We start from the raw sequence: 9,978 nt of genomic DNA, 5'->3' as shown, positions 1-9,978 counted from the left end.
CAGATATTTTACACATGCATCTATAACTATATCTGAAAAAAAAAAAAAAAACACTTTTAAAACATGAATGGGCATTGTTTTGCTATGATGAAAAATTTCTTTGCTGCTGCTGCTAAGTCGATTCAGTCGTGTCAGACTCTGTGCGACCCTATAGACAGCAGCACACCAGGCTTCTCCATCCCTGGGATTCTCCAGGCAAGAACACTGGAGTAGGTTGCCATTCCCTTCTCCAATGCATGAAAGTGAAAAGTGAAAGTGAAGTCGCTCGGTCGTGTCCCGCTCTTAGTGACCCCATGGACTGCAGCCTACCAGGCTCCTCCGTCCATGGGATTCTCCAGCAAGAGTACCAGAGTGGGTTGCCATTACCTAACTTTACCTTAAATAGTGATTATTCCTGTTATGTCTCCATTGGGTTCATATTTTTTTTCTTTTTCTTCTATTCAGACAGAGCAATTGTCAGAAAACTGGAATGGGAAATCATACAAGGGTGGTAGTGTTTATTCTAGCAGGTTTAACAAGTGACCCACAAATGAAAATTGTTTTATTTATCTTCCTCCTACTCACCTACTTGCTTAGCATCACTTGCAATCTGATTATCATCACACTTACCCTGGTAGATACTCACCTGAAGACCCCCATGTACTTTTTCCTTCGAAATTTTTCCTTTTTAGAAATTTCATATACTACTACATGCATTCCTAAATTGCTGGTTATGATGGCAACAGGGGACAAAGCCATTTCCTATAACAGTTGTGTGAGTCAAGTGTTTTTTGCCTTTCTTCTTGGAGCGTCTGAATTTTACTTACTGGCAGCAATGTCCTATGACCACTATATTGCCATCTGTAAGCCCTTGCATTACACAACCATCATGAACAGTAAAATCTGCATGCAGCTTGTCCTCAGTTGTTGGTTTGCTGGATTCTTTGTCATCTTTCCACCACTCCTCTATGGCCTAAACCTTGACTTCTGCGCCTCCAACGTTGTTGATCATTTCTATTGCGACTCCACTCCCCTCCTACAAATCTCCTGCTCGGATACAAAGTTAATCGAGATGATGGGATTCATCTCGGCTGTGGTGACACTGGTGATCACACTGGTAATGGTGATTATATCATATACCTGTATTGCCTTGACCATTCTAAGAATTCCCTCAGCTAGTCATAGGCTTTTTCAACATGTTCTTCTCACATGATTGTGATATCCCTTACTTTCGGCAGTGGCATCTTTATGTATGTTAAACCTTCAGTCAAACAAAGAATATCTTTTTCCAAAGGAATTTCAGTGCTCAACACCTCTGTTGTTCCATTTTTGAATCCTTTCATTTATACCTTAAGGAACCAACAAGTGAAGAAAGCCTTCATGAATATGATACATAGAGTTGTTTCTTTCTCAAAGGAATGAATATGATTTGCACTATACATAAAGAAGATAAGCAAAAGGGCATCAGTCAACAACAGCATATCCAATGTAGTTCTAATACATATTTCCTCTGCTTTTCCTCTCATTTCTACAACATTAATCTTTATCTAAAGCTTTATTTTTACACAAATTTTGTGCTAGAATTTTAATTTTATTTATAATCTTCTATAGAGATTTATTTTGAATCTCACCTTCTTTGTACATGTGAAAGAAATTTAGACACATTTTTAATTTTTCTTTATCTCTTAGTTCTAGTTAGTCAAGCCTAAAAGTATCCTTACATTTGAAGTATATTTAAAGCAGCTTGTGATGCCATGTTATTACTATCTTTTAGTTGTTATCACTTAATACCTACTTAAATCTAATATCCATTTATATTTTTCATACTACTCATTTATTAATGCATATTCTCTTTAAATAATAGAAAATTAAAACATAAATTAATATAATGTTCATATTCATATTTTAAATGTTTATTAAAATATTATTGTTTTAATACATTCTTTAGAAATTGGTTCTTTATAAGAAAGTGTATTTGAACATTATCTTTTGAGCAAAATAAATGATAGGCAGGAAGAAAACTACATATAATATGTAATTGACCAGACAATTTTATATGTTTATTTAAAAACCATAAAATGAACTATATTTTAAAGGCTCTTTGGGTCTTAAACATAATTTTAGGGAAAATGTGTATTTAAACCAATTGTTACATTTTTGGTGATAATTCAAGTATCATTTTTATCCATTTTGTGAAAGTCGAGCTAATGACTCTGAAGCATTATTAAACTTTTAGAAATTTTAAGAACACAAAAGTTGAAGAACATACATATATACATTTTGAGACAATCAAATTTAAATAAGACTTAAGGCTCTCTAAATTCCTGACTAATTTTATTCTGTTATGTGCTAATTGGGAGGAATGTCCTTTGAAAACATAAGTTCAAGTTATACCACTACTTTATCATTGAGCTATTCTGAAATATTATATATATTTTAAAGTTCTATCATCTACACTGTATTTAACATAGAGCATGTACTGAAACTCTTGATAAGGATCCAGCAGTTTTAAACTAAAATGTCCCAATTCCTATTTCTTTCTGTACCAAGGTAGATTAAAGTTACATCATCTGTCATCTTCATTATTTCAGTTTGTCTATGAAATATCAATTTGATTATTTCTAATCATGCTGGTACCTGAGGATTCGGGATCCTGAATCCTCAGAGAATTTTCTACTACTTTTTGTTTGTTTTTGATTAAATTATATCTCTAACACAGCTTTTAAATAGAAGTACAACTTACTTCTTAAGAAGGCTTACATGTGAAATGCTAAAATACTTTATCCTTAAATGCTTTCATCTTTTCAGCTCTACTGAAGTAGCTGAACAACAAATATAGAATTAGAGATAAAAACTCAGTTTATTGACTACTCAGTAAATGACAGAAACTGGTAGGTGTTTTATGTAAATCATATAATTTTGGAAACAACTGTGTGATATAAAAATTATTATCATTATGCATAAGAGCAAGGAAAAACTCAGTGAAGCTACTAGAAAGAAAAATCAAGAAGACAATCCTATTAATAATTGCATCAAAAAGAATAAATTGCTCAAGAAGTAATTTAACCAGTGTTGTGAAATATTTCTAATCTGAAAGTGTAAAACATTGATGAAAGGCATTGAGTATGATGCAGATATATGGAAATATATTCTGTATTTATGGATTAAAAGAATTAATTATGTTGTTAATATATCCACACTACCAAAAGTTATCTATAGATTTAATAAAATCCCTGTTAAGATCCCTATGACATTTTTCACAAAACTAGAACAAATAATCCTAAAATTTTATGGAATGACAATAGATCCCAAATAGTCAATGAAATTTTCAGAAAAAAAGAACAGTGCTGGAGATCTCACGCTCCCTTACTTCAGACCACACTATAAAGTTACAGTCATCAAATCAGTATGGTCTTGCAAAAAAAAAGAGAAGAAAAAGACACAGAGATCAATGAAACAGAATAGAAATCCCAGAAACAGTGCATGATGCCTAAGTCACTTCAGTCATGTCCAACTCTTTGTGACCCTATGGACTGTAGCCCACCAGGCTCCTCTGTCCATGAGATTCCCCAGGTAAGAATACTGGACTGAGTTGCCATTCCTTAGCAAACAATTCAATTAAAAATTGGACAGAGGGCCTTAATAGACATTTATTTTTTCCCCAAAGAAGACGTACAGATGGCCCACAGGCACATGAAAAGGTGCTCTACATCCCTGATCATCAGGAAAAAGCCAATCAAAACCACAATGAGATACCATGTCAAACCAATCAGCATGGCTATCATCAAAAAGACAGTAAATAATACGTGTTGGTGAGAATGTGGGGGAAAGGCAGCCCTGGTGCACTGTTGATGTGAATTTAAACTGATGTAGCCATTGTGGAGAACATCATGGCAATTACTCAAAAATTAAAAATAGAACTACCATACAATCCAGCCATTCCACTCCTGAATATTTATCTAAAGAAAGCAAAAACACTAATTTGAAAAAAAAAAGATGCACCCCAATGTTCATAGTAGCATTATTTATAGTAGCCAAGATATGGAAATAACCTAAAGTCCATCAAGAGATGAATGGATAAGGAAGAAGGGATGCCTGTATATAGGCAATTGTATTACTCAACCATGAAATGAAATGAAATTTTGTCATTTGTGGAAACATGATGAAGCTGAAGGGTATTATGCTTAAGGAAGTAAGTCAGACAGAGAAAGACAAATGCCAAATGTTTCACTTATATGTGGAATCAAAAATAAAACAAACAAATTTAACAGAACAGAAAGAGACTGACAGATAGAAGAAACTAGGGTTACCAAAGGGAAGAGAAGTTGGTGGAGGGTTAAAATAGGTGAAGGGGATTAAAAGATATGAAGTGCTATTTTTAAAACAAATTACTTAGGGAGATGAAAATGTCAAGAGTAGGAAGATGCTGAGCTCACCTCCCCCAATGAATACATCGAAAACACATCTACCTATGGAACAATTCTCACTGAAAACAAATTGGAGACTGCCAGAAAGATTGCTATACAACTAAAGGTGTAAAGAAAGATCCCCTCAGAGTCAGGTAGGAAGGAAAAAGAAGCAATCAGGTAGGGAACTGCACCCTTAGTAGGGGACACTGAAAAGGGCAGAGGTTACATGGACTCAGAAGTCCTCTCTGGAGAGTGAGTAGTTTGAACCACATATCCACCACAGTCCTAGAATCTAACACTAGGAAAACAAGTTTCCTTGGCTGACTTGAAAACCCATGGAGCTGGCTGCAGGTCTTCGAGAATCTTAGACTCTGTGAAGAGCAGATATACTTGCTTGCTCCTGAAACAAGGTAGAAGAGGCAGATTGAGACTGCCTAGGACTTTAGTCATTTTCCCATACTGGCCACATGTGTGCCCTGGCCAATGTCAAGTGTTCACTTCAGCTCCTCTTGCTCCATGGTGCAGCTCCCAACTAGGGCAAGGGGATAAAGTCAATTCAGACCTGGCACTACATCTGAAAAAGGTAGGGGTGGCCTTTGCTGGTGGTACTCATAGAGGTAACATATCAGGTCCAGTCTTGAATACTACTGTGCCAGAGCCCCCCAAGAACACACCCTGGCCTGCAACAGGTGCCCATTCTGGCCCCTCTTACTCCAGCTCTAGCCCCTTCTGGATAAAGGTGTTGATGATGAGAGGCAGGGAGAGCACACACTTAAACGGAACAGGAAATCAGATATAACCTGACCCTCAGTGCTTCTTCTTCAGCACCAAGGGACACTCCATATCCCTAATGGGGCTGTGTTGGCCTCTGACCATAGAAAAAGCCCCAGCTTACATCTGGCTCTGACTCTAGCCCCTTCATCTCCAACTGCCATCCCACCAAGTTGATAGCCGCCAGCACAGTCCAGGGGAAATAGGATTTGTACTCACTTCTGATCCAGATCTCTGACCAAAGTCATTAGGCACACACAGACTGTCTAGTGATGCACCCACACAAGACAGCCTTCAAGACAGGGATAGATATGACTGTTTCACCGGATTTCATAAAGACAGAAATTTAAGCCACAAGAAGATGGAGTAATTTGTTTCAAATCAAACAAAAGAAATTTGAACAAACAACTAGTGAAATGAAAAAAATAATTTAACAGATAAACAGTTCAAAATATTAGTAATGAAAATGTTAACTGAACTAGGGGAAACAATAGATGAACAGAGTGATAATTTTAACAAGGAACTAGAAAATATGAAAAAAGAAAACTATCAGAACTGGCTCTTGTTCAGTTGCTCAGTTGTGTCTGACTCTTTGGACTGCAGCATGCCAAGCTTCCCTGTTCTTCATTATCTCCTGGAGTTTGCTCAAACTCATGCCCATTGAGTGTGTGATAACATCTAATCATCTCATCCTCTGTCATCCCCTTCTCCTCCTGCCTTCAATCTTTCCCAGCATCAGGCTTTTTGCCAATCAATCAGCTCTTCACATCAGGTGCCCAAAGTATTGGAGCTTCAACTTCAGCATCAGTCCTTCCAATGAATATTCAGGACTGATTTCCTTTAGGGTTGACAGGTTTGATCTCCTTGCTGACTAAGGGTTCTCAAGAATCTTCTCCAGAAACATAGTTTGAAAGCATCAGTTCTTTGGCATTCTGCCTTCTTTATGATTCAGCACTCACATGCATACACGACTACTGGAAAAATTATAGATTGACTATATGGATTTTTGTTAGCAAAGTGATGTCTCTGTCTAGGTTTCTCATAGCTTTTATTCCAAGGAGCGAGTGTCTTTTAATTCAATGGCTGCACTCACCTTCTGCAGTGATTTTGGAGCTCAAGACAATAAAGTCTGTTACTGCTTCCACTTTTTCCCTATCTATTTGCCATGAAGTGATGGGACCCAATGCCATAATCTTAGTTTTTTGAATGTTGAGTTTTATCCAGTCTCTTCTTTCACTTTCATCAAGAGGGTCTTTAGTTCCTCTTTGCTTTCTGCTGTTAAAGTGGTATCATCTGCATATCTGAAGTTGCTGATATTTCTCCTGGAAATCTTGATTCCAGATTGTGTGGCATTTCATATGATGTACTCTGCATATATGTTTAAAAAGCAGAGTGACAATATACAGCTTTGGCATACTCCTTTTTGAATTTTGAACCGGTCCATTGTTCCATGTCCAGTTCTAAATGTTTCTTCTTAAACTGCATACAGGAGGCATGTATTCCATTCCAGGGGGTCTGGTATTCCATCTCTAAGTATTTTCCACAGTTTGTTGTGATCCACACAGTCAAAGGCTTTAGCATAGTCAATGAAGCAAAAATCGATGTTTTTCTGGAATTGTCTTATTTTTTCTATGATCCAGTGTATGCTGGCAATTTAATCCCTGGTTTCTTTGCCTTTTCTAAATCCAGCTTGCACATCTGGAATTCTCAGTTCAAGTACTGTTGAAGCCTTTTTTAAAGGATTTTGAGCATAATCTTGCTAGCATGTGAAATAAAAGAAATTTTAAGGGAGTTTAAACATTGGTATTGCTTTTCTTTGGGATTGGAATGAAAAATGACTTTTTCCAGTGCTGTGACCACTGCTGAATTTCCCAAATTTGCTGGTATAATGAATGCAGTACTTTGACAGCATTAACCTTTAGGACTTGAAATAGCTCAACTGGAATTCCATCACCTCTACTAGTTTGGTTTGTAGTAATGCTTCCTAAAGCCGACTTGAGCCACACACAGGATGTCTGGCTTTAAGTGAATGACCACATGATCATGGTTATCTGAGTCATTAAGCACTTTTTTGGTACAGTTCTTCTGTATATTGTTGCTACCTCTTGTTAATATCTTCTGCTTCTGTTAGGTCTTTGAGCATTTTTTGTCCTTTATTGTGCCTATCTTTGCATGAAATGTTCCCTTGATATCTCCAATTTTCTTAAAGAGATCTCTAGTCTTTCACATTCTATAGTTTTCCTCTATTTCTTTTCATTGTTCACTTAAGAAGGCTTTCTTATATCCCCTTGCTATTCTTTGGAACTCTGCATTCAGTTGGGTATATCTTTCCCTTTGCCTTTCACTTCTCTTCTTTGCTCAGCTATTTGTAAGGCCTCCTCAGACAACTATTCTGCCTTCTTCCATTTCTATTTCTTGGGGATGGTTTTGTTCACCGCCTCCTTTACAAGGTCATGAACCTCTATCCATAGATCGTCAGGCACCCTAACAAGTCTAATCCCTTGAATCTATTCATAACTTCCCTTGTGTAATCATAAGAGATTTGATTTAGGTCATACCTGAATGACCTAGTGGTTTTCCCTACCATATTCAATTTAAATCTGAATATTGCAATAATTGATGATCTGAGCCACAGTCAGCTCCAGGTCTTGTTTTTGCTGACTGTATAGAGCCTCTGCATCTTTGGCTGCAAAGAATATAATCAGTCTGATTTCGGCATTAAACATTTGGTGATGTTCATGTGTAGAGTCGTCTTTTGTGTTGTTGGAAGAGGGTGTTTGATATAACCAGTGTGTTCCCTTGGCAAAGCTCTGTTAGCCTTTGCCCTGCTTCATTTTGTACTCCAAGGCCAAACTTGCCTGTAAGGACTAAAGACATACATATCCGTTAATTATAATCATAAAATAAAGGATCATGAGAGAAGACACATGGACAGAGTAAACAAGTTAAACAAATATGAAATATCAGTCCAAGTAAACAGGTTTTGAAATATATATATATTATATAGTATGAGAAAAATAGCATAGCATGTAAAGCAAAAAATAATTTGTTTCTATCTTTAATAGTCATGCTGTGAAAGGTTATTGCTGAGCCATTAAAGATGCCAGGATTCTTGGCTGCAGGAGGAGAGGAATTCAATCCAGGCCAGTGATAAGGCTTGATTTCTGAGAGCTTTTGTGTAATCAAGTTTTATTAAAAGTATAAAAGAGATAGAGAAATCTTCTGACATAGACATCAGAAGTGGGCAGAAAGAGTGCCCCCCTGCTTGTCTTTAGCAGAAAGTTATGGTGATAGACAGGGAGGCCTGGCGTGCTGCAATTCATGGGGTCACAAAGAGTCAGACACGACTGAGCGACTGAACTGAACTGAACTATATACCTACTAGCAGGCTGCTAATTACAGAAAGGAAATATCTCAAAACTCAGAGAAAGGCAACAGGCCTCTCACCCACAACATGCATTTTGAGACAACATTGGCACAAGGTGAGTCATCCCGGGCCATAAAACGATTGACATGAATCTTGAAGAAAGGCAGGTTTCCAAGCAAATACATAGTCTTATTAACATAGATTAGGAGAATAATTGTATGAGTAAAACATACTGGTTTGTTAAGCCATTATCAGTTCTAGTCTTAGTTGGAACAGACTTGAAAAAAGATAGTTTAGTTAAGTTCAGTTCAGTCGCTCAATTGTGTCCGACTCTTTGCGACCCCATGGACTGCAGAACACCAGGCCTCCCTGTCCATCACCAACTCCTGGAGATTACTCAAACTCATGTCCATTGAGTCAGTGATGCCACCCAACCATTTCATCCTGTCATCCCCTTCTCCTGTCGCCTTCAATCTTTCCCAGAAACAGGGTCTTTTCAAATGAGTCAGCTCTTCGCATCAGGTGGCCAAAGTACTGGAGTTTCAGTTTCAACATCAGTCTTTCCACTGAATATTCAGGACAGATCCTTTAGGATGGACTGGTTGGATCTCCTTGCAGTCCAAGGGACTCTCAAGAGTCTTCTCCAACACCACAGTTCAAAAGCATCAATTCTTCAGCACTCAGTTTTCTTTAGAGTCCAATTCTCACATCTATACATGACTACTGGAAAAACCATAGCCTTGACTAGATGGACTTTTGTTGGCAAAGTAATGTCTCTGCTTTTTAATATGCCATCTAGGTTGGTCATAACTTTTCTTCCAAGGAGTAAGAGTCTTTTGATTTCATGGCTGCAGTCATCATCTGCAGTGATTTTGGAGTCCCCCCAAAAATAAAGTCTGCCACTGTTTCCACTGTTTCTCCATCTATTTGTCATGAAGTGATGGGACCAGATGCCATGATCTCTATTTTCTGAATGTTGACCTTTAAGCCAACTTTTTCACTCTCCTCTTTCACTTTCATCAAGAGGCTCTTTATTTCCTTTTCACTTTCTGCCATAAGGGTGGTGTCATCTGCTTATCTGAGGTTATTGATATATCTCCTGGAAATCCTGATTCCAGCTTGTGCTTCCTCCAGCCCAGCATTTCTCATGAGTACTCTGCATATAAGTTAAATAAGCAAGGTGACAATATACAGCCTTGATGTACTCCTTTCCCTATTTGAAACCAGTCTGTTGTTCCGTGTTCAGTTCTAATTGTTGCTTCCTGACCTGCATACAGATTACTCAAGAGGCGAGTCAGGTGGTCTGGTGTCTAGGGTAAATACCTAGCTCATTAACATAGCTTAAGGAAAACATTTCCACAAGGAAAACTCATTGGTTAGCTCCAGGTTTGAGAAAAGTTAAGTTCAGGTGGAACCAGGTGTCGTCATTGCAACACAGAATTTTTTAAAAAC

The 9,978-nt window shown here is 37.5% G+C and overlaps 1 pseudogene; it reads left to right on the top strand.

The window, feature by feature from the left end:
• The first annotated feature begins 469 nt into the window (after window positions 1-469).
• On the top strand, window positions 470-1,401 carry LOC109558775 (olfactory receptor 6C74-like; annotated as a pseudogene).
• Window positions 1,402-9,978: the final 8,577 nt, after the last annotated feature.

The sequence above is a fragment of the Bos indicus genome, chromosome 5 (genome assembly GCF_029378745.1).
Source record: "Bos indicus isolate NIAB-ARS_2022 breed Sahiwal x Tharparkar chromosome 5, NIAB-ARS_B.indTharparkar_mat_pri_1.0, whole genome shotgun sequence".
Taxonomy (NCBI): Eukaryota; Metazoa; Chordata; class Mammalia; order Artiodactyla; family Bovidae; genus Bos; species Bos indicus.
Note: the sequence above shows the minus strand (reverse complement) of the source record. Positions and strands in the feature narration are given on the sequence as shown.